Genomic DNA, 5,014 nt, shown 5'->3' with positions numbered 1-5,014 from the left:
TTTTCTAACAGTGCTTGTTTGAAAATTCATTTTGTCTGATACAAGTATTGCTACTCTGGCCTTCATTTTTTATTATTTATTTGGTTGGTTGGTTGGTTGCTTGGTTTCATTTGCATGGAATATATATTTACATCCCTTTACTTTCAGTCTACATGTGTCTTTAAGTCTAGAGTGAGTCTCCAGTAGGCAACATATAGATTGATCTTACTTTTTGTTTATTCAGTCTTGCTATGTTTTTCATTGAAGCATTTAATCCATTTATACTTAAAATAATTATTGATAGGTATGTACTTATTGTCATTACTTTGTTTTATGGTTGTTTTTGTAGTTCTTCTCTTTTCTTTTCTTTCCAGATCTCTCCCCTTGTGGTCTCACAGCTTTCTTTAGTATTATGCTTAGATTCCTTTCTCTTATCTATTATAGGTTTTTGATTTGTGATTACTCTTGGGTTCCTAATAAATATCCTATGTATAATAGCATATATGGTTGCCAATATGTATAGTAGCCTAGAAGTTAATGATTGCTTAAGTTCAAACATATTCTAAAAGCACTAAATTTTTACTTCCCCTCCTCATTTTATGGATATAATGTTATATTTTACATCTTTGTTTATATGTGTGCATTCCTTGACTAATTTTTATAAATATAATTGATTTTACTACTTTTGTGTTTTAACTCCTATACTTTAATCTACCAACTCTAGTATATTTTGCTTTTGTCTATACAACTTTTGCTTTTCAAAATTTATTGCCTTTCCTTTCCACTTAATGAATTCCCTTTAACATTTCATGTAAGACCAATTTAATGGTGATGAATTCCTTTCACTATTTTTTTTTGCTTTTGGTCTGGTAAACTCTTTATTTCTCCTTCAATTCTGAATGATAACCTTACAGGGTAGAGTATTCTTTGTTGTAGGTTTTATTTTGTTTTGCTTTTTCCTTTCATCACTGTGAATACATCATGCTACTCTCTTTTGGGTTACAGTTTCTGCTGAAAAATCAGCTAAGAGCCGTATGGGGTTTTACTTGCTTGTAACTGTTTTATTTTCACTTGTTGCTTTTAAGATTTTCTGTTTATCATTACTTTTTGCAATTTTAATTATTATATTGTCTTACTGTAGGCATCTGTGGGTTCATCTTTTTTGGGGCTCTCTGTTATTCCTGGACCTGGATATCTGTTCCTTCTTCAGATTAGGGAATTTTTCGGCTATTATTTTTTCAAGTAAGTTTTTTCCCCCTTCTCCCTTTCTTTGCCTTTTGGGATCTATCTTTATAATATAAATGCTATTTGTCTTGATGATGTCAGTGAGTTCCATTAATCTATTCTTATTTTTTTTTAATTCTTTTTTTCATTTTGCTGTTCAGCTTGATGACTTTCTATTACTCTGTATTCCAGATCACTGATCTATTTTTCTGCAGCCTATAGTCTGTTATAGATTCCCTTAGTGTATTTTCACATCAGTTATATTCTTCAGTTCTAATGGGTTCTTTTTTATATTTTCTATCTTTTTATGTCCTCACTGAGTTTATCCCCCTTTTTCAAGTCCAACAAGTAAGTTTATGATTATGACTTTGAATATTTTATCAGGTATATTGCCTATCTCCATTTCATTTAGTTCTTTTTTTTTTATAGTTTTAATTAAATGATAATGGTTCTTTGTGTTATATAAAAAGAAAGTAAGCAAGTTCCAAAATGGAAGACTGAAAAACTAATTCTAATGAGGAAATCAGACTTAGAAACAGACAGCAAAGTTCTTATAAATTACTTTTGTTAATGAAAATTTATTTTGTTCCATTTGCCTCTGCATTAACTTTTATAATAGTGTGTATTTCCTACATTTATATTAAGTTTTGTTTTTTTTTTTTTACAAATAGTTTATTGTCAAATTAGTTTCCACATAACACTCAGTGCTCATCCCCAAAGTGCCCTCCTCCATGCCCATTCCCCCCTCCCCCCCACATCCATCAGTCCTCAGTGTTTTGTTTTGTTTTTTTAAATATTTTTATTTATTTCTAGGAGAGAGACAGCGTGAGCGGGGGAGGGTCAGAGAGAGAGGGAGTCACAGACTGAAACAGGCTCCAGGCTCTGAGCTGGCAGTCAGCACAGAGCCCGACGCGGGGCTCGAACCCACGAACCGCGAGATCATGACCTAAGCGAAAGTCGGACGCTTAACCGACTAAGCCACCCAGGCGCCCCAATCAGTCCTCAGTTTTTGTCAGCATTCAAGAGTCTCTCATGGTTTGCCTCTCTCCCTTTCCCCCACCATTTCCGCCCTTCTTCTCCCCCTTGTTCCTCCGTCAAGTTCCTCCTAATCCTCCTATACGTGCAAACATATGATATTTGTCCTTCTCTGCCTGAGACTTGCTTAATAGGAATAGCATACAGGGTGGTGGATGTAAGATGCTGTCCCTTGTGTATAGAAAATTCTCACTAAATTCTGGTTTTCCACTTGTCTTTGATATCAGGGACTAGAATCAGCCCTACTCTGCAATTTTCTACCCTCTGTACCACTTGCTATGACAGCAATATGACTAGATTGTAGCTGATTATGTACCTCCAAAGCTCAAAACCTTCAACGGTTCTCAACAACCCAAAAGATAAACTCCAAAATTCCTTAAAATACCCCAGTCCCCTTTTGTGGCAGTGTCTTCCCCAATTCTCCTTTTCTCCTAAAATCTAAACCCAACTCCCAGAGAGGCTGTCTCTCCCCTCATGTCCTGTACATTGCTCCTTCCTCTGAACCCACAGGCAGACTGTGGAGCCCTCACAATCTGTACCACATCTACATATCAGATTAGTTGGATATAGTTCTAACTTCCCCACTAAAAGATACACTTCTTTTTTTTAAACATTTGTTTATTTTTGAGAGACAGAGCACGTGTGGGGGAGGAGCAGAGAGAGACAGACAGACAGACAGACAGACAGACAGAATCGGAAGCAGGCTCCAGGTTCTGACCTGTCAGCACAGAGTCTGACACAGAGCTGGAACCCACAAACCCTGAGATTGTGACCTGAGCTGAAGTTGGACACTTAACCTATGGAGCAACCCAGGCGCCCCTAAAAGACACACTTCTCAAAGGTAAGTGTTCAGGATCTTAATTGTATCTGCCATCCTACCCAATGCCTCATGCATGACAATAAGACCTAACATTTAATGACAGCTGACTCTATGCCAGGCATATCCCCCAATGGATAGGTGCTATTATTCTCCCCGTGTGACAGATCAAGAATCTAAGGTCCACAGAGACTAAAGAACCTGTCCAGCACAGCTAGGAAGTGACAGAGGACTGGGTTCAAACCCAAGCAGTAGGCTGCGAAACCCACATTCTCAATCACTATGCTACAGTCATGATCCCATCAATTATGGTAGCTGATTAATGCAAAAGAGTTTCAAAAACTAACAAGGACGATGAGCCGCAATAAATAACAAATCCCAACAAAAGAGATCTCTGGCATAGATAAGAAAGGGAAGGCAGGAGAGCACGAGGGTTAAGTGTACCATCAGACTGGGATTTGAATACCAGCTCTGTCACTTACCTTCTGGCTGAGTGACTCTGAGCAAGTCACTTGATCTTTTACAACATTAGCCTCCGCAGCCAAAAGATTAAACTAGTACTCTGGAGAATGGTTTTAAGAATTAAATGAAATGATGCAAGTAGAACACCAAGAATGTGTGCCTGCCATACAGTGTGTGGTCTAAAACTAGCCTGGCTCTAAAACGAGTCAAAACTGTGAAACCCTGGGAACTGTCTTTCCTAAACTACTAAACAACAGTGATAAAATAATACTAAATACTTCCATAAAGACTTAATTGCTTTGCAACAATACACTAATATGACTCTAGTAATTTTCTTAATATCTCAAGTCTGTAAAACAATCAAATAACATTAATTATCTCTAATTACACAGAGAGTCCTGCCTCCGGCACGGCGCCTAAAACACAGCTGAATGGGGCACCTGGGTGGCTCAGTCAGTTAAGTGTCCGACTTCGGCTCAGGTCATGATCTCACAGTTTGTGGGTTCAAGCCCCATGTTGGGCTCTGTGCTGACAGCTCAGAGCCTGGAGCCTGTTTTGGATTCTGTGCCTCCCTCTCTCTCTGACCCTCCCCTGCTCACGCTCTCGCTCTCTCTCTCCCTCTCTCTCTCAGAAATAAATAAATAAATAAAACATTAAAAAAATTTTTTTCAAAAAAGGCTTTAACTACTTAGAGCACATGCAAAGGTCTACAGCCAAGCAGAGGTCAAGTTCTTAATGAAGTGTTCTCACAAACAGGACGGCAAGTGTGAGAGGGTTCTGGAAAGCCTACCCTAGGACGAAAAGCTGAATAATGGAAACATTTAACGTAATGTGAAAAACTGGACATAGTATCTTTTAAAGAATCTACAGTTTGTGTCCGTCCAGACAGCAGAATCGGGTACAACAGGTGGATTTTACTGGGAGGCAGGCTGCAGCCTAAGTTGGGGCAGCGGGACGGAAACGGGCTCCCCTGAGCGGTGCTGAGCTCACCCAGGGGAGACAAGCCGGCCCCGGACAGGAGATAAGAGGCCGAGGGAATCCTCCAACTGGTCGGTAAGTCTGATCAACTCTGAGGTCCCTTCCTAACTGTGGAGACGAGCTGCGGAAGGGAAGGCGGGGGATCGCACCGCTGAGAAAGAGACTGTTTTAACAACCGTTTGGGGGGTGGAGGTGAAATGTAATAAACTGGGTCAGGTTGGCACCGGGAGAGGTGACACCTCTGCAAAAGGCCCCTAAAGCTCCGGGACTCCCAACGGCTTGCAAGGGACATCAGGGAGCCGTGGCTCTCCGACGCGGCGGAGGGCGCTTGCTCCCGCAAAGAAGCTTCTAGAACAGCTCTCAGCCCCCTTTTCACCAGCTGCCACTCCCAGCCCTCCTGACAGAAGCGGAGGCCGGCTCGCCCACAGGACTGAAGGGAGGTCGGCCCTCACTGACCCGGGGGAGAGAAGGAGGCTGGGACCCGCGACGTGGAGCGGCCTCCCGGGTCCCCTTCCCAGC

General features: G+C 41.0%; 1 protein-coding gene across 1 annotated transcript in view; it reads right to left on the bottom strand.

Moving 5' to 3' along the window:
* ACADSB (acyl-CoA dehydrogenase short/branched chain) overlaps positions 1-5,014 on the bottom strand; it is a 45,140-nt gene that overhangs the window by 39,916 nt on the left and 210 nt on the right. The gene's annotated exons all lie outside the window — the stretch shown is intronic.

This window comes from Crocuta crocuta, unplaced genomic scaffold, assembly GCF_008692635.1.
Source record: "Crocuta crocuta isolate KB4526 unplaced genomic scaffold, BGI_CrCroc_1.0 scaffold466, whole genome shotgun sequence".
NCBI classification, from domain to species: domain Eukaryota; kingdom Metazoa; phylum Chordata; class Mammalia; order Carnivora; family Hyaenidae; genus Crocuta; species Crocuta crocuta.
This window is presented reverse-complemented; position numbering and strand designations above follow the sequence as displayed.